Genomic DNA, 25,980 nt, shown 5'->3' on the forward strand with positions numbered 1-25,980 from the left:
GTAGGGAGAGTTTTCTGAAGATCAAATACAAGAACTTGTTTCCTACAGTTAGAGGCACGAGCTTCCTCAATATCGTTCTTTTTAAAATGCCGGATGCCATCTGCCCTCCGCAGGTGAAGTTCATGTAGCTCAAGTAGCTTCTGCTTTTCAAGACCATCTGATAATCCAATCATCTTAGCTTGAAGTTCATCACATGTGTTTCACGTGTCTTTTTGTGGTTGTTTAAAGTGTAAATTAAACTTTGTATTGAAAATGTGGCGAAACATGTGACACAGCTTTGTGTCCATGATTGGAACATTCTTCTTTGTAGAGCTTAAACATGATAGCCGTATTCAGATCTGGGGGTAAATATTTACGAGTACCGTCTCGACGACAATAGTGACTCTCGTAAGTTGGGAATTTATTTACAAAGTCACAAACTCTCTTTTCATCACCAGGGCTGGTTGTGTTGTGTGGTACATGTTTTCCTCTTTTATCACTTTCCGGTGTACCACTGGCTTGTTTCCTTTTAAGAGCATTAGTAATTGTACCATCACAAATTGCTAATGTACCTTGAAAAAATTTCTTACACACTATCTTATCCTCACCATTCTCATCCTGGAGTCTATACACTTTCGTTTTGCTTCTTCGAGATACCACTTTCTTAGCATATTGTCTCTTGATGTCTCTTACTTCAACTTGCCCACTGATAAATGCATTTTTAGAGACCAATTCATTCGGTAGAAACCATCAAATATTTGCTGTCGTCTTCCTGAAAAAATAAGTTTATCACACTGTAGCTGGCAACCACATGAATCCAAGGAACACTGTTTTCTTGGTACGAACTTTCCAGTAACGGATACATATTCCTCACCATGGTTACGTTTGTACTTCCTAATATATTTCTTATGATTTTCTGGCTGCTTTGGTCTTTTCCTTCTTCTAGGTAAGTCAACATTTTCTATTTGATCATTCCTATCTTCATTCAGTGTCATGTCTGGCATTTCAGGAATTATGTTATGAGATACTTCTGCTTCAAATGCAGCTCCTTGTGGTTCTGAGTTACCTGTAACCAAGTTACATTAACTCTCAACAACAGGTCTCTATAACACTATCTCCACTGCACTTATAGTTTCATTGTAAGGTATGATTAAAAAACTATTTCATATAAAATCTATCATGAATTTCTGAACCTAACAGTTATAAAGAAATGTTACCTAAGGTTCGTGAAATAGAATCACATACAGACGTAACAGCTGCAGGCCCATCTTTTCTTCCTGCATCTGAAAATGCATTGGTAGATCAGAATCAGACTTGCCTAACCAACATAATATTTATAATGGACTTTCTGAATTACTTATATTAATATTTTTATAGCCAGAACTTATCCTCTTCAGTTACTCATTATGTTAGAAGTAGTACCAAATTTAATACATAACATATTCACCATTAAAGTATCAATCAGTTATGCCTAAGCACAATACAATTTCATTTACTTCAGTCAGAACTAGAAATGCCTAACCAACTACATGTTTTCAATATTAATCACAAACCATTCAACTTATTACCTAATATTATCAATATGTGTACCTATTCTAAATTACCTGAGGATTTGAAATCAGCATAGTTATGTTCATAACCTTGGTCTTTACCGCTGCCATCGTAATTATCCTCCAGGAGCATTTCCACAATCCAGCTCTCTTCAGCTATCTTCATGTTGGAAAGGCACAGCTGGCACTAAAGGAACTGAAGGTTATGGAAGGTGCCTAACATAATTGCAGGTGGCAGCACCAATCAAGCTACTGGAATGTAGTAGGCAAGTCTGGTCCTGATAGAGGCAACTATTAGGAGTCCATTATAGCACAGAAACGGCATTTTTTAAATTTGTGGGTTAGGCACCTATGGCACTGAGCCACTCAAATGTAAAACACACTCTGTGTTTTGCTCATAGTGAGCTAAACTTTTGTATGGTAAACAACACCTCCACCATGTTTCGTACGCTAAACATAGAAGAAAAACCTGTTTTCAATCGTTCTATTACTGCTGTTAAGGAGCGAACCTATCGCCCTTACGCAGGTACAACATTCGGATACAATGATGAAATACGAATCCCAGCACGCAAGCAAGAATACCATCTGTTGCCTTCAAAAAGTTCTCTTCACGTTATAGGTAAAGTTACAAACGGAGCAGGAGCTATATCCACTACTTCTACCCTAGATAGCAATTTCGGTGCTTTTCTCTTCAGCGAATGTCGATATGAACTTAATGGTACAGAAATCGATCGAACAAGGAATTTGGAAATAGCAAGTACTATGAAGACTTTTGCATCAACGAAATCTACAACCAATCTCCAAAATACTGGTTGGTTCCTTGTCAGTCCAGGTTATGCCCTAGCTGACCGTACAACAGGTTACTTTCACATCGTTATGCCTCTTTCTAATATTTTAGGTTTTGCTGAAGATTATCAAAAGTGTATCACAGGTTGCTCCCACGAACTAGTATTAATTAGAAGTAGCAACGATAATTGCACCCTCAAATCTACAGAAGATAATGATAACTCTAATATAATTATTGAGGATATTTACTGGAAGGTGCCTTCACTCTCTCTCTCTCCCACCAAGAACAAGCACGCATGCTTAACATTGTAGAAAGAAATGAGAACTTGCAAATCGCATTTCGATCGTGGGAATTGTGTGAACTTCCTTCTCTGCCTGCAACCAAACGAATGAATTGGACAATAAAAGCATCTTCACAACTAGAAAAACCACGTTTTATTATCTTTGGATTTCAAACTGACAGAAAGAAAAAAACCACTAACGCTTGTGTGTTTGATCATTGTAATATTTCTAAACTAAAAGTCTTTCTCAATGAGGAATATTATCCAAATGAAGACATACGTGTTAAAATAAGTGCTGGAGACTTTTCCGAACTGTATGATATGTATACAAAATTTCGAGCTGCTTATTACTCATTAGAGGAAAATGAAATTGTTGGACCTATGCTTGATAGACTAGAGTTTAAAACATTGGCACCTTTGATTATTATCGATTGTTCTCACCAAAATGACTCTATTCGCTCATCTCCAGTCGACATTCGTGTAGAATTTGAAACCGACGCCGACATTCCTGCGAATACATCTCTTTACGCACTTCTTCTTCATGACCGAATTGTGGCTTATAAACCACTTAGCGGAGAAGTTACCATAAAACAGATGTAGACTTGAGAAGAAACACTCACCATGCTTGCATAGTTCTCTGTTATTATGGAACATACTATACTAGAACTTAAAAATAGGTATGACTGAACAATAGCGTGGTGTCGTCATAAATCATTGCTTCCTTCACCGCGCTCGTGTCGCCATCTATAAAGTGTTTATTGATGGAGTTACTATAAAAGAGATGTGGGCTAAGAGGAAACCTTCACTCCATGTGCGTGTACTTCTCTTTCATCATGGAAAAGTCTCCATTAGTTCTCATCGATCTGAAACCTTTGTATAATGGGCGAGTTGAATGTGCTTTCTGTGAATACACCAAGGATGCTGACTTTAGTTGTGCAGCTTTAATTAAATTCGACAAACAAGATAAGTTAAAATGTTTTTAAAAGACTTACAAAACAAATGTTTCGTTGTGGTGAACGGATTGGGTGAAGAGTTTAAAACTGTTTTTTCTAAACCTGTTGCTGATTTGTCAATGTACGGATGTTCGAAAGCAGCCTTGACAGCAGAAGAAACCAGTGATGATGAATACTTTCCGTGTGAACTACATCAAGAAGAAAAACAGAAATGTGCGTTATGGCATAATAAACACATGCATGATTGGCTCTCTAAAGAGAGTAATGTTATGCGTATGGTGAGTGCTTCTATAAACAAATATCGTCATAGTGGACTTAAATCATTCAACACTCTGGACTGGTGTTATATGCCTGATGAGATTCTGATTTCGCTTGCTGATCATCAACTTCCTTTTCTTTGGAACATACTGCCAGATGAATTCAAGGAAAAACATCCTGAATATGAATATTGTTATGAACATTACTTCAACAACGATCCAAACGCTACTACTCAAATAGATGGTACTCCCAGTATGAAGAAGGACTGTCGTGTGTGTAAACAAAAAAAGGTGAAGGAGATGTATTATAATAGTCCTTGCTGTTCAAAGGAATAAATAATAAAAAAGATGGTGTAATTATGTTTATATACACATTTTTTGTATATGTGTCTTGATTAAATAAATATCATATAACCTCTTTTGTGTATTATTTATTTCACCACCTTCCTTATTGTTAAAATAAAAACAAGCAATATATGTAAATTTATTATTTTTATTTTTACAAACTAACTCTTTTACATTTAATTACATATATAATCACTTCATTTATACTTTAATAACAATCAAATAGGTACACAAATAATTTATTAGTTCCTGTACATACATTTTAATTAGTACATGAAACATCATACTTCTTATACTTATTTACTATCACCATCAATGCGGTAATGACCCCACGCTAAAGTTGAAATACCATCTGATTGGATGTATCGTTTATCATCATCTGGTGTTAAAACTACTTTGTTTTGACACGCAGTAAACAAATGATGAAGATTTGATTGTATAGAATACTGATTTTTCATCATATGCTTATTTTCTCTGAAACACTCCTCATAATCATCTATTGTCAAATTCGCTGTAGATTTTACACCTTTGGCTTTTGTTACAGTTTTCTTTTCTGTTTTATAGCATACATTTTTGCTCTAAGTCCAATAAATTTACAAAACAACACACCTGACAATTCATCCTTCATGTAGCCTATTTCACGTCTATTCATTCTAGGAATTCTGTAAGGATTATCCTCTGAATAGTCTCCTGTATCAAACCATTCAGCAATATCTTCCTTTATATCTGCGTAAACATCCTTAGTTTTTATATGATAAATAAGGCTATCTGTATCAGTACACACTAATGTAAGGTCCTCCTCCTTTGGATACTTTTGCTTCATGTACGCATAATGAAAATCAACTACCTTTGTTTTAGATAAGTCTAATATCGTCATTCCTACAAACATTGGTTTATCGCTCTTGACTATCACACTTTCCATTTCAATAGCTGCACACGAGTCATCAAAAATGACTCGTTTCTTAAAGGTAGGTTGCGCTATTAAACGCCCAGCACCAAAAGGTCCATCCCAACGTGTTGTCAATTTAACATCCCTAAACTTTCTCACATTCATTAGTGTGCGACCAAAAACGGAATTATTCATTAACTTGAAAAAGTTTTTATCAAGATCGTTTGCGCTTTGCTTACGTTTTTCTGTATTCAATTCAATGTAAGGTTTCATCCAAGGAGCTTGATTAAATTGTAGTATTCTGTAAATTTTTAAACATTGCAAACCATACTTTAAACATTGTTTCAAGTTTCGATAATGCAACACATACCGATGTTTATTATGTAGTGTTGTCATAAGTTTAGGAAGAGCCTTTTGTGTAGGAGGTTTCCTCATTTCAGGACAAAGTGGAAAATCGTTATGCCAATCATGTATTTCTTTAGGATATAATAAATCCACTTCTAAAATATAACCTATTTCAGATTCATCATCTACATTTAGCACATCAAATTCATCTACATTTTCTACCCAAGAAAAATTGCCTACTGGGAGATACTGCATCATAGCCCACCCATATAGGTTATTTACATCCAAGTACAGTAAATAAGAGTCAGGTATTTCTGGGTTGTAATCGCTCATGTATTTATTGTTAGCTTCAACATACCTATGAGCACAATATACTACTCCTCCTCGAATACCTCTTTCTACAAATTGCATCATATCCACATCGGTGATGAGTTCTATGTGAACTTTTGTTGTCTTTAGAAGCGAACTCCAAGCTAAACCAGGAGCAGTAAAATAATGAGCAGGATCCAACCCATAAGTGTCTCTGCACACCTTTCTAAAGTTTTCAAAAATATCTGCTAAAAGTAGCACATCAGTTTTCAAATACAAATCTGAATAGTCACCCAAAGTAACACAATTAAAAGTTTTCCATACACGTTGTGCTCGTTCATATTCTATCTCAGAAATAGAACTACCAGTAAGCAAACTACCAAACATATCTTTTGGTGGTAAACTTCTTTCATCTAATACGCTTATTTCCTTTACATATTCGTAAGGAAAAACACCTTTTTGACACATCAATTCGAAATGAACAGCATCTGGAAAATATTTCCGCGTGATATGTTTAGCATCATTGTTCGTACAAAGCACATTTCTCTAATGAACTGCCTAAGAAGTTGAATGAATCAAGAAATCGTAATTGCAACGACCTGAAAGCTTTACTATCAACAACAGGAACAACTTTAATAAACGACTTATAGCGTTCTGTATTAGTAGGTATTAATGTTACCCTTCCTGGATTAAATATCTCACTCGCATTATCATCATTCTCCTCTACCTCTACAATCTTCTCACACAATTGTTTGATAATAAAATGACTATCGTATCCACTCAAATTATGAAAAAAGACTGGTATGTAATTCGGTAAGGTGTACTGTAGATTACAACACTGGTGACTAGCACCACGAAATTTTCCAGTTAAGTGGTCATGATCTTTAACTTTAACATCTGTTGCGACAAACTCTTTTTCGCAAATATGACAAGTAGTTGCTCCTAAATATTCTTCTTCCTGATCTCTATTAAGTTCCTCTATCGGAACTACTTGAGCATAATAATGTGATATATCTTGAACAATACTAGATAATTATCTAACAAACCATTCGCAACAATCGTCTCCGCGATATAAATTAAATCTACTGTATGTTTCATTGTAAGAACAATGCAAATAGTAAGCGATACTGTGCGCTCTGTGATAATTCAAGGGAGCTGTATAGGAAGTTTCATTGTTTGGCATAGCCGTGTCAATCGGGTTCAAAACGCATTCGATGTCAGCATAAATAGTAAAAGGAACTATTTCTTTATGTTTATAATGAATGAACTTGATTATTTTTTCATGCTCTTTCGGCATTTCTAACTTTACAGGATTAAATTGACTGCACGTAACCATGTGGTTATCTAGTCTGGGTTGTGTACCAAAGTATAATAAACAGCGTTCACACACATAGATCTTATGATTATGTTTGTTAACTGTTGAAGACACTAACCGAGATAGAGATTTGATCCACGAAAAATGGTATACAACGTTATCTTGTTCCGTTTGGAGCAGCTTCCTTGCAGAACCCTCTAATTTCTTTGTAATGTAAATAGGTACAATTGTATACGGTTGATTGCTATCTTGTCCTGCATACATCCACTTTCCATTTTCATACATTACTCCATACACATTCACTGATATATCGTTTTGGTTTTCAAATTTAGACAACTTTTGCATTTCCATAGGAAATGAAATTCCTTCTAAGTTTAAAACACTTCTATAGTGTGGATATGATGATCGACGCTCGGTATGCGTTCTTGCTGGGTTAAGAGCAGCTACAATTGACCATGCAAAACAGTCATCATCGTTGCATTGTACATTAACAACAGCTTTCTTATCCCGTATGGCTTTAGGTAATTTCAAATGGTGACCCGCATGAAATCCTACATATGAATTTATGTTTATTCGCAGTTCCAACAGCGACTTAGAGCCCACCCAGAATCTCTCTCTGGATAGCGACTCAATTTGGTTAAGGTCTCTTGCACAACATTTTCTTCATACCAGTCTCGTAAATCTGTTGCAATAGTAATAATATGATTTTTGGTGTTGGTGTGAAGTTTAGTTGTCTGATCCGAACTAGGCAATATGTGTTTACTTTAAGCGCACTACTTTCTAACGCTTTTTGCACATACTTTTTAAACCATATGTAACACCTTTCCAAAAACAATTTAGGATCCTTCAACTCACAACTATTTCTAATTGACCCTGTAAACATACGCGTCCTGTAACTAGTTTCTAGAAATGTCCAAGCCATACAACATTTTTCTACTCTTACAATTACTTTGCTTAAACAATTGTTTTGTATACAATTCTTTAGACTGTCAACTAGATTTACCCAATATGTATTCAATTCATTTGTATTTTCAATTAACGTGGGTTCATAGATTGAAAGATGAGTTGATGGAATAACGTCTACAGACACATTCAACCCTCTGTCCAAACCACATTGTTCTAACATACTCTCTACGGAGGTGTATGTGTCACTTAAAAATTCTTCAAATTTATGATTTTTGTTACATTATCCAAAGAAAAGGAAAGTTCTTCTGACAACCTCAAACGTTTTGGTTCCATCATTGTTTACCTAATTTCTCTATTTTTAATAAAAAACAGCAATAACAGTTATGTACTTCCGCATGAATCCACCATTGCGGAAGGAATGTATAATGCTACTAGAACAAGGAATTAGTTTCAAATCACACTTGTTCTCAAGACTTCATAACAAATGCTAATGATATACCTTACTGTACATATCAATAAACATTGATACATTTGACATAATTTCTTTACTTTAAATAGACAGTAATGACAGTTGCTGTACACAGTATGTACATCCGTATTGTAGTTCAATAACTGTTTTTGAATCCACGAATACGGGGAATGTATAACGTCACAAGAACAGTGAATTAGTTCGGAATCACACTCATCTTGAAGACTGCATAACAAATGCTGTTGATATATCTTACTGTACATATCAGTAAACACTATCACATTCGATTCAAACCTTAGAGTTTTGTAGTTATAACCAGAAATTATTAAAAAATGAGCATTTTTATCCAACCCTGGAGTCTGTAATATCACACGTAACACACACTCATCAACATTTTTCCTGTGCTCTTGATAGTATTCTTTCGAAGAATCTGATGTGTATACAGTAAACGTTAAGGGTGTAATATTGTTTAACCAACAGTCTTCTTCTTCTTCTTCTGCCTTACAACCCTCAAGACGTGAAGAAACTATAACTAACTGTTCGATTCCTTCTCTCTGTCTTACACTTATATGCTCATATTTCATATTTTAGGCACACATATAAACAAAAAACAGCTTAGGCACACATATAAACACAGCTAAAACTATGGTAGATAAAACATAGGTAGGGAAGATTCTAACGCCTTCTCCTCCTCAGCAGACTACCCTTCCCCCTATACATGCATGAACAATGTTAAAATATTAAAGCAAACATTTTAAACTTTCTATTTAACAAAATCTACCTCGTTACGTGAATTTATTTTGCCTTTATATATGAGCTTCAATCCCCTTTGATTTAATTCCTCCACGTCGTTATCGGTTAGTTCTTGGTACTGAGCTGGTAAAAATACTGATGTTGCCACCTCTTCGTCACCAGATTTTTCTAAAATATCTGCAACAATTCGCCTCCCGTACCGAGTTTTAACAGCTCGGTACGAGAGTACATTGTAAACTTCATTGACCGCTAATTGATCTAGCGGTCTATACTCGCTTCCTCTTGATTTGGATAAAGTAGGAAGTTTCTTCAGCAAGTCCATTACTTGATGGCAAACAGTTAAATCACACTCTGAAACCAAAAAAAGAAATCCTAATATTATCCTCTCTATTCAATCAAGTTATAACTTATTACATTGCGTTACAAAGAAACAGAGAGATAAACTTACCAAAAGATTAGGTGTGAATCAAATCTCTGGTCAATCCCGAACAGCGCGAGCAGCAATCAAGGATATATGTAATAGATCACTGATGTACACAAGCAAGGTCGCAGAACCAGCGAATACGTTTCCACAAACGAATGCTGGCTATATATATATACTAAGCTCATCGCAGCAGGAGAGCGCACGTGCAAACCAACTCAGCGGGAGGGCGCACGTGCATGCATGTTTAAAAATAGGAGATAAAGGATGCTGGCTCAGCGGGAGAGCGCACGTGCAAACCAACTCAGTGGGAGAGCGCACCTGCCACACACACAAAAGAACAAAGGAAGCGGGGGAAACGAGGCTGACTCAGCTGGGGGAGCGAGGGGGGAACGAGGCTGACTCAGCGGGGGGAGCAAGGGGGAACGATGCTGACTCAGCGGGAGGGGAGCGCGCACCTGCCACACACACACACAGCTGCACAAAGGGGGAAACGTAACCCCTCCGCCAAGGGGGTGGAGGCCATACCCCGCCCCCACCACCCTGCACGCGCGCGCGCACACACGCACGCTCACCTCCCCCACAGAGACAGACCAACACACCCACCCTCCCCCCAGCACTACCCACCCCCCACCAATCAGAGCAAAGCCCCGCCCCCACCCACCCACCAATCAGAGCACAGGCCACGCCCCCACCGCACCCCCAACCAATCAGAGCACAGACCACGCCCCCGCCCACCCCCCACCCCACCCCCACCCCACCCCCACCCCAAAGTGGATCAGAAGCGGCGTCACACCACTACTGTGGATGTATGTGTGGTGGTCGTTTGAATGTTTTTGGTGTGGTGAGGTGGACGCCTTAGAAGGGGTGGGGGCGAGCCCAATTATCATCTATTCCTGTGGCTGAACAGTATGTGTTTTGGCGTGGGGTACTTTTTGTATTGATCTGAGTCATGCCTTCCTATGCTCCTGATTAAGGGATTGATTCTGTTGTCCCACGCCTTGGTGTATATTCTTAGCGTTTGCTTTCTAAGATGTTGTCTTATGGAGTGAGTGTTTGTTAGTGCGCGTAGTTCCCTTGTTGCCGTTCCATAAGGGAGTTTCGCCGCCGCCCGCAGGCATTTGTTTTTTATGTGTTCGAGGCTTTTAATGTTGGTTTTGGCCGTGTATCCCCATCCTGGGGCAGCGTACCTGATGATTGGCCTGATTAGGGCTTTATATATGTTGATTGCTACCTTGGTGTTTATGCTGGATCTACTGTTTAGTATGGGGTACAGTTTGACAAGCCTTATGTGAACTTTTCGCCGTATGTCTCTTACATGGTGTAGCATCGTAAGCTTTTTGTCCAGGATTATCCCTAAATATTTGGCTCTTTCGTGCCATTCTATTTGCTTATTGAATAGTGTCACTGGTTTGATGTTGGCAGGTTCGTGTGTGTGTGCCTGTTTTAGCGTGTGAACATCACTGCTTGGCACTTCTCTACATTGACTTTGATGCGCCACTTAGAGAGCCACGGTTCCAGTGTGCGCAGCGCTACCTGGATCCTCTTTCTTGTGCTCAGGAGCTGAGGGTGCTGGACTGTAATTGCTGTGTCGTCTGCATAGAGGTACGTGGTAGTGAGCTCCGCTGTCGGCATGTCATTGGTATACAGGACAAATAGGTTCGGTCCTATTAGTGAGCCTTGGACTACGCCAGCTCTGATGTTTCGCGTACTCGATAGAGTGTTATGTACGTCTACTTGAAATTTCCTGTCTTTTAGATATGACTTAATTAGCCTTATATATCCAGGATGGAATTCATAGTCTATCAGTTTTGCCAGCATGCCGTCATGCCAAACTATATCAAAGGCTTTTTGTATGTCCAAGAATACCGTGCCTGTGTTCCTTCGCTTGTTAAACCCGATTGTGGCGTGTTCAAGGAACCGCGTGAGGAGCTGAGTGGAGGAATGTCCGTTACGGAACCCAAATTGTTCGTTCCTTAGTATAACTTTCTCCTGGATGTGGGCTAAGAGCCTTTTTAGCAGAATTTTCTCAAATACTTTGCGTATGGCTGTAAGCAGACTTATCGATCGGTAGTTGTTGGGATCCGATATATCTTTCCCTGGCTTCCCGAATACTAGGCTTATTGCTAATGTCCATTGTCCTGGGAAGTGTTGCAACTTGAGCATGGCATTGAATATGTTGGTAATTATTGTGAGGGTTTTGTTGTTTAGTTTCTTGAGGACTATGTTCATGATGTCATCTGGCCCGGCGGCATTTTTAGGGTTGAGGTGATCAATGATCCATTTTATTTCGTATACATTGGTCTTTTTAATGTCTGGCCTAGTTACGTTGTTAAGAAATTCCTCCGTTTGCTTCTGTTTGCCGCGTGAATTCGGGGTCTGAAGGGTCGTCATTCGGTGTGAATGCCGCCTCTAATGCATCGGCTATGATTTCGGCCTTCCCCCGTGTGTCGAATGCTGGGCCATTCGGTCCCTTGATGGTTGGGATTACGTGTGGCTCGCGTGTGAACTCTCTGGCTAATTGCCAGACTGGTCTAGTGTTCGTGTCGAATTTTCGCAGCTTGTTGTCCCATTCGTTGGACCGGTGTTCTTTTAGGGCATTTCGAATTTCAGTGTTCAGCTGATTTTTCATTTCTCTGTCTACATCGTTGTGATATCGTGCCCAGCTACGTCTATGCCGGTTCTTCCTTTGTATGAGATCCTTTATATTGTTTGGGATTTCGAATGCGTGCTCCTTGTATGTGTGGGTGGGTACGCTCGCTTCCGTCGCTGTTTGTATAGCTTCGATGACGGTTGTGATTGCCTCCTCAATCTCGGTGGGGCTTTCAGGGATGGTATTTTATATTCCCTATAACAGCGAATCAAGTTTCCTTACGAACTTGTCCCATTTGGCTACTCTGTAGTTTAGCCTTCGCTTGGGATTTAGCTCGTATCCCTCAGGGTCAGCATCCAGTATTAGAAATACTGGTTGTTGTCTTGATGCTAGGTCATTTATCACCTTCATACTGTATTCCAGTGGGATGTGGTTGAGTAGGACAATGTCGAGTATATCAGAAGTCTGCCGTCTCGGAGCTAGGAAGGTGGGTTCCTTGGGTGCTGCTATTACGTATTTGCGGGCGATCATTTGTTCGTATGGTGTGGTGCCTTGTTTATTAGGCTTGAGACAACCCCAGCTTCGTGTTTCAAGTTGATGTCTCCGCCAATTATCGTGTTCCTGGCTAGTCCTAGGAGTACGTGAATGTTGCCTGTGTTGACTGTCTTTGTGGGGGAGTACGTTGCTATGACGTTGATTAACGTCCCACGTACTAGTAGGCGTATTCCGCATGCTTTCATTGCCACTCATTTTGGAATTTCGAGCTCAATGTGTTTTAGGTCCCTTCTTACCAGGACTGCCACTCCGCCTCTGGGTGAGGGTCTGTCGTACTTGTGTACTGTGTAGCCTTTATCTGTTAGTTTCGAGCCTAGGGCGAGAAATGTCTCCGCGATTAGTGGTACATGTATTTTGTGCTTTACTAGGAAGGCTTCGAGTTCTATTTTCTTGTTGCAAATTCCTTCACAATTCCAAATTAGAACACGCAGCCCGTGTGTGTTGTGTGTATTTATGTGATGTGTATTTTGTGCAGCCATTTCAGGGAATAGAGATAAATGATGCGATGAGGTTTACTATTATCCGCAGCCACTTGAGATTCTCCTCCTCTGCCACCCGTTTTAAGAAGTTTAGAATGGTGGGGATTAGAGTGCTTAGATGTATGTTTATGCCAAGTGACTTCAATATATCTTCGGCTGAGTTGGTCTTCTGACCTGGAGTTTCTCGTGGGAGTTGTGGTAGGGGTAGTGGATTTGGTATGGTGTTAGTGGTGGTGGGCTCGGTCTGGGTAGCGGATGCTTTGTGTGTGAACCTAGTTACCATGCGCTGATTGCGAGGGGTGGAGCAGGCAGCGGGTTCTCCCTTTGGTTCCTGTTCGGGTTCCCTGGGTATGGTCTTTGAGTTCCTTTGCGTTTAGTTTCGGGGTTGGTCCTGCTTTTGTTGTTTGAAGCTGGGTTTCTGTTGCCCGAGGCTTGAGGAGGGGGGTTGGTTGAGTTTGAGCCTCGGGGTGTTTGTTTTCTCTTGTCTGCTTATTTTGGGTCTTGCCTCGGCCTGAGGGACCTGTTCCATTATCAGGCCCTCGATTTCCTGGTTGGGCAGGTTTACCTGAAGGGCCTGATTGGCTACGGGGGCCTTTGTTGCCTGAGGGGCGTTTTTGAGCCTCATGGCGGCCACGCTGTTGTTCTCTTGCGCCCTTCGGTCTCTTAGCTCTGAGGGGGCTTTCGTATTCCCTGCAGCTCGGGCATTCACTGTAGTTGGCCGCGTGTTTCCCCTCGCAGTTAAAACATTTAATGTACTCCCTGTCGCCGCCATTCGGACAGTCACGGGAGGAGTGGGGCCCAGCGCACCACCTGCATCTCTGGCTAAGCTTACACCCCACTTGGGAGTGACCGAACGTTTGGCACATTCTGCACTGAGTGCACGTAGCTTTAGGCCGGTAAGGCTCCACTTTCACAGCCATGCTTAGGAGGGTGCGCAGACTCTCCATCTTTCCCACTCCCGACTGATCCAATAGCGTCACAAGGTAAAGGGAGGATTGTTTCCTCCCCTCCCTTGTTTGCATCCGCTGTACACCCAGGACTGGGATTTGCTCAGCAGAGATGGAGTCTCTAATCTCGTTGAGCGTGTACTTGTTTACGGGGGTTCTGAGTACATATCTCTTAGTCCTCCCGTAGTTGAGCAATGTATACTGAATTTCTTGCTCGTCAAGCGCGATAGTTGCCAGATGATAGCTTTTTTCTGAATATAGTATCAGCTGGACAGCTTTGTGCGAATCCCTCCTGGGCTTTATGAACTTGTAGTTCCTTTCGCTGTGCGGGAGGTATTTGAGAAGCGCAGACTCAATTTTCATTAGGTCGCTGGAGTATACGGTGATAAAGTGGTTTCTCATGATGTTGTGGCGTTTCTTGGGTTGCTGTACTGTTGAGTTGAGGGACCCTTCTGATCGGACAGAGGCGTTAGGTTGATCGTTAGTCTGGGTTTCCTTACCCTGCTTACGGTCCCTTTGGCGTGTCCTTCTGCTCTTGACTACTGCATAGCGTCCCTTCTGGCTCTCCTTTCAGGGGCCGTGGCGTGCGTGGTGGGCGTCATGAGATCGGGTACTGCCCTCCTTTCCTCCTTCCAAGATGTTTCCTTGGTCTTGGTGATGAGAGACTCATCTATCACCAGCCTCGAGTTGTCTGAGTTGGAGTCTGTTGCTGAGCCGCTCGGGTCTGTAGCCTCGAGCGAGTCCTCTAACTATTCCCCTTGGGAGAGGTCCGGCTCATCAGGGCGTAGTTCCGGTTCCCGTTCGCTCTCCTGCTCCACGTACCACTCAGTTCCGCTTTCCCTGTGCAGCGCACTTCTAGTTCGGGTCTCTGCTATAATGCTGGCCGGCCGGCTAGGTACCGCTTGCACTGGTATGTTGGTCCCGGAGGTTACGGTTGTGGTGGGGGTTGTGCGTATTGTGGTGGTTGTGATTGTGTACGTTGTAGGTGTGCGCGCCATGTTTGCAATGTATCGCCCTGTGAGATGGATATTTTGCTCCAGCTATAGTGCCTGCCCGTCAGGTGATGTACCCGGTGCCAGGTTTGCCATACCTGTCCGCAGTAACTTTTCCGATCTCGTGCGACGTTCAGTGTGCGTTAGAGCCTGTCCGTATGCAGTACACTCCCCGTGCGTGCCACAGTACTGCCGTCTGCGCGCGTGGCACTTAACAGTGTCCTTGCAGCCCGGGGTTAGCCGGCTTAGTGGCCTTTCTCCCTTTCATGGTCTCGGTTGTTGAACCGATGACCGGGGAATTGTGTTTAGTGAGGGGGGCGAAGTTACACTCTGACAAGAGCGTAGCGGCACTGATTGGGTGGCTACCAGCTCTTGGAGTCCCTACAGTTCGTGAGAGCGCTCTGAGAAAAGCGCTTCTTTCACGTCCGCTACTTTGGTAGAGTGCTGTGATAACAGCTGCTCCGCCCTAGCGGCCATCTCTGGAAGTTTTCGGCGTTCGTTGTCTGCCTGTGAGGTCCCAGCCTCATCGACAAATTGCTCTTTCATAAGTTTGCTCTTTTGGAAAGAATGAGCCTGGTCCTGTGTGTATAGTTGTGTGGAAGAGCTAGAGCGAACAAGTGAGCGCTGGGTGATCCGACACGAACGGACCCCTGACTCACAGAAATCCCTATCTACCCCTAGGCACCGAGAAGCGGTAGCCGGTTGGGACAAGTGTGTGTACATCTCGAAGGTCTTGAAGGTCTTGTAGTTGGGCGAGCAGCGCATAGCACTACCCGCAGCCGTTGAGAGGAGAGAGAGAGAGAGAGAGCGGAGCGAGAGGCACGTACGTCCTCACGCTTCCACAGTCGAGCTCGTCCTCGGTAGCTTGACATTATTTAAGGTTGTCTCTTTAGTAAATTATATTTTGATGAAATAGTGGTGTTATATTACGTCATAATTCCCGTACAGGTTTTTATTTGTTTACAATCCATACAGTTTGATTAGTTTCAAACAGAGAATCATATTTTCTGATCAACTTGCAGTCCTGGACACTACAATGAGAGCAGGCCTGGCTTGTAAAGTGGCCTGGTTATAAACCAAAACGAACTCACATTACAGAACACATTCGTGGTGAACGTGTTTACGTATCTGAACCATAGATGATGCTACTAGTTCCTCGGAATCGATTCCGGAATCGGGTACCCGATTCCCCAGGCATATGGAATCGATTCTTCGCGATTCCTGTCCCAACCCATCACTAGTTATAGGGATATACTGAAACCATCGCCGTCTCAAACCTTCTTCACCTTGAGAGGCGGGTGGGTTCCATGAATATCACCCAGTCATTATGACTTTGTATTGCAAATACTTGTCTTTAAAACGTAATACCTATTTATAACTTCTATTTACAATCTTAGATATGTAGAACATCCAATAGTGCCGAATAGTATAACTACCGCGCACGCAATTATAGTTCTAGAACGTATTCATACGTACGTAACCGAACACAGTTCACAGTGGAAATGAGAAGCATAGTATGGAGATAAAAAGATATGAACAGCTTAACATTACAAATGTAACTTCGAGTCATCAATAAACTTATTTAATATATCGATTAGGGTCGGAGTGAGTGCTGATAGTATACATGAGACACCAGTAGGAAGGGGAATAGACAGATTCACTAGGCGAGTCATAAATAGACGACGAGAAGAAGCAAATTCTGGATACTGAAAAAAATGTGGTCACCGTCTCCATTGGGTTGACCGCACACACACGAAGAGAGATTAGAAAGATGGAAACGGTACTTATACAGCGGAGTAAGCGCATGACTGAATCGTAGACGTATTATATTCGTGATGTGCCGTCGGGTATATGAACCATAAAAATACCAGTGTTTATGAGGAATTGTAGGCTGGATTTGATAAACAATTTGCCTTTTGTACGAGTGGAGTGCTGCCATTCTTCTTGCCACGAGAGATAGGCTGCATCTTGGGTTACAGGAAGGTATTCGAGGCGAGGAAGTGCTACTATAATTGGTTGATTATCCGCTACCTTAGCCACAGAATCAGCTTGCGCATTGCCATGAATACCTGAATGACCGGGAATCCACACTAATGATATATACACTACAGATTGTTCAAGTTGGTACAATCAGTACTTCATATTACATAAATACCAATTACAGGAGGTCTCGTGAGAGGCTAAAGCTTGTATTACACTTTTAGCGTTCGTGTATATAGTTACTCTCTTATAAGAATTTTGCTTGGCATGAATAAGAGCCTGTCTGATCGCAAATAATTCTACAGAAAATATGGAGAAATTATTTGGTAAATGAAGCGTTTCAATTGTATGGGAATTTGAAATAAAGAATGCCGCTCCGACGCCTTGCACGGACTTAGATCCGTCAGTATAAATGTTTACCTCAGTATCAGAGAAAGAGATTTTTACTCTTTTGACTCAGATGGGCGATAAGAAGAATTTCAAGCTAATGGCGACAAATTCGTTAAAGAAGATAGTATGATATTGAGTGGAATACGTAGACTATTATAAGGAATGGAATACATGAGAAGTTTAGGCAAACGTAAAATCTCATCTCTCAGTGTGCTCACCATTTTATATGCTTTATATATGGTAGGAGTTCGTTCACCTCGTGGAGGATGATGTGTATAGTACTCGTGCAGATATTTCAATTTTGGAATTAACGGAGACTGTTCCAAAACAGATTTCTGTAGGAGGTACTTACAAGCAAGTGGTCTTCTTCGTATCCACAGCGGATATTCGCCGGTTTAGACCAATAAAGCATTGGTGGGAGAGGCGTTTAGTGCTCATATACATACCCGTAGCGCTTGATATTGAATGGTATTTAAATGTGCTACAAATCAAATCAAATCAAATCAAATCAAATCAAATCAAATCAAATCAAATCAAATCAAATCAAATCAAATCAAATCAAATCAAATCAAATCAAATCAAATCAAATCAAATCAAATCAAATCAAATCAAATCAAATCAAATCAAATCAAATCAAATCAAATCAAATCAAATCAAATCAAATCAAATCAAATCAAATCAAATCAAATCAAATCAAATCAAATCAAATCAAATCAAATCAAATCAAATCAAATCAAATCAAATCAAATCAAATCAAATCAAATCAAATCAAATCAAATCAAATCAAATCAAATCAAATCAAATCAAATCAAATCAAATCAAATCAAATCAAATCAAATCAAATCAAATCAAATCAAATCAAATCAAATCAAATCAAATCAAATCAAATCAAATCAAATCAAATCAAATCAAATCAAATCAAATCAAATCAAAATCACTTTATTTGCAAATGAGGTGTCTACCTCGGTGGCAAATGGTACACTAAAATACATTATTGTCATTATTATTATTTTAATTAACAAGAGAATAAGAAAATTTTCATATAATACAATATTATACAATTTACGCTAACAATTTTTTCTATTAAACACACAGCTCATCATTGATAAATTTATAAATTTATATTTATATTTATATTTATATTTATATTTATATTTATATTTATATTTATATTTATATTTATATTTATATTGTTTACAAAATTCTACTTATAGTATCTCCTGTACTTACAAACACAGTCAAATCATATACAGTATGTGGAATTACTTCAAATAATACTATACAACTGGTATAAGATTAAAATTTACATTGCATTTATTTACTTATTTTTTACCCATTTTGGAACCTAAGTAGCATAACGAGCTGCTGCGTCTTAACCAGAGCCCCTTATGCCACCACTTTTCAGAGTTCCTGAAGGGCCTTCACAGCTACCGTAGCGGTCTTAGGGCCCTCGAAGTCCCCACTGTACTTACCCCTACAGGCAGTCCCCTACTTCGCCTGTCCAAACTCCATAGACCAGTGGATGGAATTAATTTATTCACACGCATTTGTAGGTGCAGTCATGTCTATAATAACACACAATAATCCACTATAGAACGCACCGTAGCACGATCAAGCGATAGGGCCGTTAATGGATCCGCTCCCTAGCTTCTACGCGTAACTGTACGAAGGATTTTGATGTACCCGTCGGTTTTTGACGAATCGCAGTGAAATGCCGCTTCTACGTAAGCTTATGATCAAGTATGATTCCAAGATATGCATAGTTGGCGGCCATACACATTTTAGTGAAAAATGGAAGAATATGAATAGGTACTTTAAGGCAGAAACTGGTTCCATGAAGGACATCCCAGGAATCATTAATGAACCAGGGGAGTGTGTATGCGAAGATCTTCAAAAGGCAGACGTATTCAGTCAGCAGTATGTAAAGTTTCTTGGTTACAATGATAATGTCCAGATAGAGGAGGTGACTAATGCTGAAGAAGTACTAAAATTTACCTATGACAGCAATTACATTTACAGTAAGATACAAAAGTTGAAAGCTAGAAAAGCAGCTGGACTGATAAGATTTCGGGTGATATACTAAAGACAATGGGTTGGGATATAGTACCATTTCTGAAGTACTTGTCTGATAATTGTTTGCATGAAGGAACTTTACCAAATAAATGGAGAGTTGCTAGAGTAGCCCCGGTATATAAAGGAAAGGTTGATAGACATAAAGCTGAAAATTACAAGCCAGTAAGTTTGACATGCGTTGCAGGTAAGCTTTGGGAAGGCATTCTTTCTGATTATATAAGACATGTTTGCGAAATTAATAACTGGTTTGATAGAAGGCAATTTGGGTTTAGGAAAGGTTATTCCACTGAATCCCAACTTGTAGGATTCCAGCAAGGTATAGCAGATATCCTGGATTCAGGAGGTCAATGAACTCTGTCGCGATTGACCTGTCTAAAGCATTTGATAGGGTAAATCATGGGAGACTACTGGCAAAAATGAGTGCAATTGGTCTTCACAAAAGAGTGACTGAATAGGTGGCTCTGTTTCTAGAAAATAAACCTCGGAGAATTAGGGTAGGTGAAGCTTGATATGTCTCTGTAATAATTAAGAGGGGAATTCCTCAGGGCAGTAATATTGGACCTTTATGGTTTCTTATATATATCAATGATATGTGTAAAGAAGTGGAATCAGAGATAAGGCTTTTTGAAGATGTTGTTATTCTGTACAGAGTAATAAATAAGTTACAAGATTGTGAGCAACTGCAAAATGACCTCGATAATGTTGTGAGATGGTCAGTAGGCAATGGTATGATGATAAACGGAGTAAACGTCAGGTTGTGAGTTTCACAAATAGGAAAATTCCTCTCAGTTTTAATTACTGCGTTGATGGGGTGAAAGTTTCCTTTCGGGATCATTGTAAATACCTAGGTATTAATATAAGGAAAGACCTTCATTGGGGTAATCACGTAAGTATGATTGTAAATAAAGGGTGCAGGTCTCTGCACATGGTTATGAGGGTATTTAGGGCTTGTAGTAAGGATGTAAAGGAGAGAGCATATTTGTCCCTGGTGAGACCCCAACTAGAGTATGGTTCCAGTGTATGGGACCCTCACCAGGATTACTTGATTCAGGAACTGGACAAATCCAAAGAAAAGCAGCTCGGTTTGTTCTGGGTGATTTCCGACAAAAGAGTAGTGTTACAAAAATGTTGCAAAATTGGGCTGGGAAGACTTGGGAGAAAGGAGACATGCTGCTCGTCTAAGTGGTATGTTCCGAGCTGTCAGTAGACAAATGGCGTGGGATTACGTCAGTAGACGAATAAGTTTGGATGGTGTTTTAAAAGTAGGAAAGATCACAGTATGAAGATAAAGTTGGAAATCAAGAGGACAAATTGGGGCAAATATTCGTTTATAGGAAGGGGAGTTAGGTATTGGAATAACTTACCAAGGGAGATGTTCAATACATTTCCAGTTTCTTTGCAATCACATAAGAAAAGTCTAGGAAAACAACAGATAGGGAATCTGTCACCTGGACGACTGCCCTAAATGCAGATCAGTTGTGATTGATTGATTGATGGTTATCTAAACACATTATGACGTCACGCGTCACTCTGGCTATAATCCTCCTGCACTCAGATATTCTCTCATGGGAAATATATATTGCGAAATCATCCCTATAAGCCAAGACTCTCGCGCATGGTGAGATTATCCGTTGTAATTCGCGCACACACAAAGCAAACAGAACACCACTTAAAATGTCCCACTGGGGTAAAGCATACGAGGATTGTCGACCAGTCAAGGGAGCATGTGTCGATTTAATGATAAGGGTGCGATATGTGAGTAACTGATATTAGAGCGATATAAACGTATTCTGGAAACCTTCCGAAGCAAGTTGTTCCCATAGCAAATGTAATGGTACTGAGACATATGTACCATTAATATCCAAAAGAAGGGCGATCGTGCTATGTTTTCGATGTGAAGCTAACAAATGATCAACGACGAGGATATTAGTTGGGTCTTGTGTACTTCGTCCTTTGAAGAATGCATAATGCGATTTCGGAACTAGATTATATTATTCCGAAGTCCAGACCAAGCTTGTTCATATTATTTTTAAGAAGATTTTCGTTACGCACGAACCCAGTACAATTCCCCGATAATACGTTGGGTTAGTAGGCGTCTTACCAGGTTTAAGTATCGGTATTAAATGAAATATGTTCCATTGTGTGGGAAGATGAGCGGAAGCTAAAATATCATTGGAATATGAAAGCAGTACCTTTTGGGCCGAATAGGGCAAAAATGTAAGCATTGTGTACGTAATTGAGTCTGGGCCTGGGGAAGAACTAGTAGCCGATGCAAGAGTCAAAGTTAATTCATTTAAGTAAATGGGTTGTAGTAAGGTGGTATACTGAGTAGGTTTGGAAATGGCAAGAATAAAAGAAAGGGAACTGTATAATCAGGTGGAAGGGAATTGAGAAAGGGAGCTAGGATATCTCTAGGTATGGGTGAGTGTGTTCTATTTTGGTCAACACGAGTAAGAGTTCGAAGTGTGTTCCACAAACAGGAAGCGGATATATGTGAATTCAGAGATGATACAAAGGATTTCCAAGCTATACGTCTTTTTTCATGAAATATTTGTTTTTCTCTAGCAATATGTCTCTTTAAACATAAATAATTTTGTAATGTCATTTTTTCAATACGTTTGAAATAAAAAATCGTCTTAATACTAATTGGTGGCACTCACTATTCCACAAATGTATATACTGAAAAGGGCGAGAATACATGGGAGCACATTTTTGCAAGGATGAAGATGATGATGATGATGTTTGTTGTTTAAAGGGGCCTAACATCGAGGTCATCGGCCCCTAATGGTACGAAATGAAAGAACAAAAATATCAAATTCATCCACTGACCAAAAAAAATGACATGAAGAATGAATGGATGGACATGAACTCCACAAAAAACAAAAAAAAAAGAGGAAACAAACAAACAAAAAAAATACAGTGGATCAGACTCAAACAAAGATCATACATAATTGATTACTGACCAAGGGACCACTCATAAAGCACAATGATGCTTGATGTCTAAAGGGGTGCAAAATCCATGTCTAAGGCCCCACAGAATGGTACATGTCGCGAGTAAAGTAGAACCATGGTACTTGTCATCTTGCGGTACTAATCAAAAGTAGTGAAACTCACGGTGTTCCACACAAGAGGGTACTACTCACAAGTAATGTACTTCGTACAGGTAACGCAGACCTATGGTGTTTCGCACACAATGGCGCCACTCATAGCCAACGCAAACCAATGAGTTTCCTCACCTAGGTGTACTAGGCACGGATGCCGGTCCCACGGGCTCCGTGGTGTTCCTCACATAGTGGATACTAATCAAAGGCAACGCAGACCCACGGTGTCGCTCATATGGTGGTACAACTCACAGGCTACGCCCAGACCCGCGGTGGTGCTCACATGGGTACGACGCACGGGTACTGGAAAACCCACAGGGGAACCAACTCTCTGCTGCTACTAATCAAAAACCCATTTCGTACCAAACATAGTGGTACCACTCGCAAGTACAGGCAACCCATGGTGTTCCCCGCGTGATGGCACGAATCAAAAGCAGTTTCATGGTTCCAATTTAATCATCCCTTGGTCGCCCCCTTTAGTCGCCTCTCACGACAGGCAGGGGATACCGTGGGTGTATTCTTCATCTGCGTCCCCCACCCACAGGGGGTAGTGTGTTTGGTCCGCGAGAGGTATTTTATTTCCCTCAAGTCCGCCGGCAAGCCGGTTAGGACCCCACTATCCGCCATCTGGGACGCGCCACGTGGGAGTATCACCTCTCCCCCTACTACGCCTGCGTAGCAGGTTCGTGGCAAGGATGAAGAATATCTATATATATATAATTATTAAGGTTAGAATTAAGTAAAACAAAATTGACTTGAACGTTATTCAGGTATTAAGGACGTGAGTCTTAACACTAGTGAATGAACCGAAATATTAAAAGCAGTAAACAAAGTTTTACCAAAATTAATTTTAAAAATGAATAGAGAATTAATCCCCGACTCACAATTTAGTCGCATAATGACATTTTCGTGTTATTCTAGAATGGCGAATTTCTCTAGACAAACAGCATACCGGTACTATCTTATTTAATTAATTCACCAACGACAAAAATTATTTGAAGTTAACTAATTACTTATTAATACTAAAAATAGCAGAGTGAGCAGAAATGAAGTTAATCTGCTAATTGGCTTAACCCTTACTGCGTGTGTCAGTTTGCATCATATTACTGTATTATAATTATTCCTTAAAAGGTGAAGTGGGTACTCTCTCAGCTTGAATACACAAATATCAAACACAAATTTCTTTTCACTATTTCTCCACTGATTACCAATTAATTTTTTTAAGAATATTCCACCTGTCACAACCAAGTTACTATACAAACTTCCTAATATCCATAATTCAAAAATAATAGTGGACAAAATTTTACCACTCGAACGTGAGTGAGATCTTCAAAATTTTAAATAGTGTTGTAGCAATCTCTCACTGTCAATGTTCTGCTGGAAGCGCAAATATACGCCTCATAATTAAAATTTATATTTAACGGAATCCGGATGCTGGATAGATTTCTCCTCATCTAATGTTTACATGCTAATTAACACTATCATCCCTTATACGTTCTTGGTAAATTATTACCATCACTGACCCTTTGTGATCACTATTATCAATCTACATATTCTATTTTAGCAATGCACAATTAGTCTACCTCTGGACTAGGATATTAGGTATTCAATATTCTCATTATTCAATGAATATCCAATGGCCGTCTTCCAAACTCTATTGTCGTAGTTCTATGTATACTCAAACATGCCCATCACAATATATAATGTTCTCGAATCGTCAACTGTCATCCAAACACCCAACTTAAAAAGCTGTATACGATGTCCACGAATAAGGACAGACAGGATTCTTAGACTTGCATACTGTTCTAGTGCTGGTAGAAACTAAAAAAGAAAAAACTAAATGAACATAATCAACTCGCCAGTACAAAAAGAAAAAAAGAAAGTAACTCTCTTAAATTCTACTTGCAGAATGAACACACACACAAAAAAAATTGTTCAAAACACATTAATACACTTCCGGTGGTCATTGGTGACAAATTTGCAGCCTCTTTAGTATCCTCCCACAATCAAAAGCTCCGATAACTATGGTTTCCTTTATATACCCAGATTACCAGGCTGATTAATTTTTACCTATGTGTGAATTCGCAATCAAGGCATACCAACGTTTCATTCCTGATTTTTGAATTCACCTATCTTTACAACTGAGAGTGGACTGATATCGATCGATAGACCTGAACGTTCATAATTAATGACCCGTTGATATTCGCATAAAACCTAAAAAAAGATCCATCACATTACATTGTGGTTAAAAAAAATGATTACTGTGCTTTGATCAATTTACTACAGTAATCTGCCAAAAGTTAAATCACCACTCTTACGAAATAGTCACTCGAAAAGAAATCTCCTTTAATACTGACCGATAAACATTCGCAAATAACATTCTGCACTAATATAGACTCTATTTTAATCATAATTTTCTTATGCTGTTTCACGGGTTAATTTATGCTTCGGATGCCAGAGATGGTGTAACCTTCATAGTATTGTCTCATGGTATGAGGCTCACAGCAGGTTCTTGCACAATAAACTTTCTCACATCACCATTTTCGGAGATTATTCTCTCGTCATATTTTCTCTTCCTACCATTTGGAAGGTAGCCTACTTTACATCACTTATTTCAGTTGCCTTTCCCTCCTTCTTTGGAAGCATTAACTCATTACCTAATTACGTCACTCATTAGCGGAACCATGAACTCGCCTTTAGAGTTGCCATTTAACTACTTATTAATCTCCACTTTACTTATAGATTTGGGACATGCACACAGATCATCTATGATTTGCTTTCCTGCTCGCTATTCTTTATCTACTGTCTATTCATAAACTTTGGCCTCTCTTATTCCTTCCACACATTAACCTGTAACATGGCTAATATCTCACATTTTATAATTGAACATTATATAATAATAATAATAGTAATAATAATAATAATAATAATAATAATAATAATAATAATAATAATATATAAATTACCTTGAACAATTTCCATACAAATTCCTGAGCGCTAATAACTTCTTGAGCATACGAACTTGGCCCTTACCATTTATTAGTATAATTAATTTCGGGTTATTATTATTATTATTATTATTATTATTATTATTATTATTATTATCATCATCATCATCATCAGAGCTTCCGTGGCTCAGGCGGCAGTGCGCCGGCCTCTCATCGCTGGGTTCCGTGGTTCAAATCCCGGTCACTCCACGGGACAGGTTTTTCTCCGGGTACTCCGGTTTTCCCTGTCATCTTTCATTCCAGCAACACTCTTCAAAATACATCATTCCATTTCTTCTGTCAGTCATTAAACATTGCCCCAGAG

Source organism: Anabrus simplex, chromosome 2 (assembly GCF_040414725.1).
Source record: "Anabrus simplex isolate iqAnaSimp1 chromosome 2, ASM4041472v1, whole genome shotgun sequence".
NCBI lineage: Eukaryota > Metazoa > Arthropoda > Insecta > Orthoptera > Tettigoniidae > Anabrus > Anabrus simplex.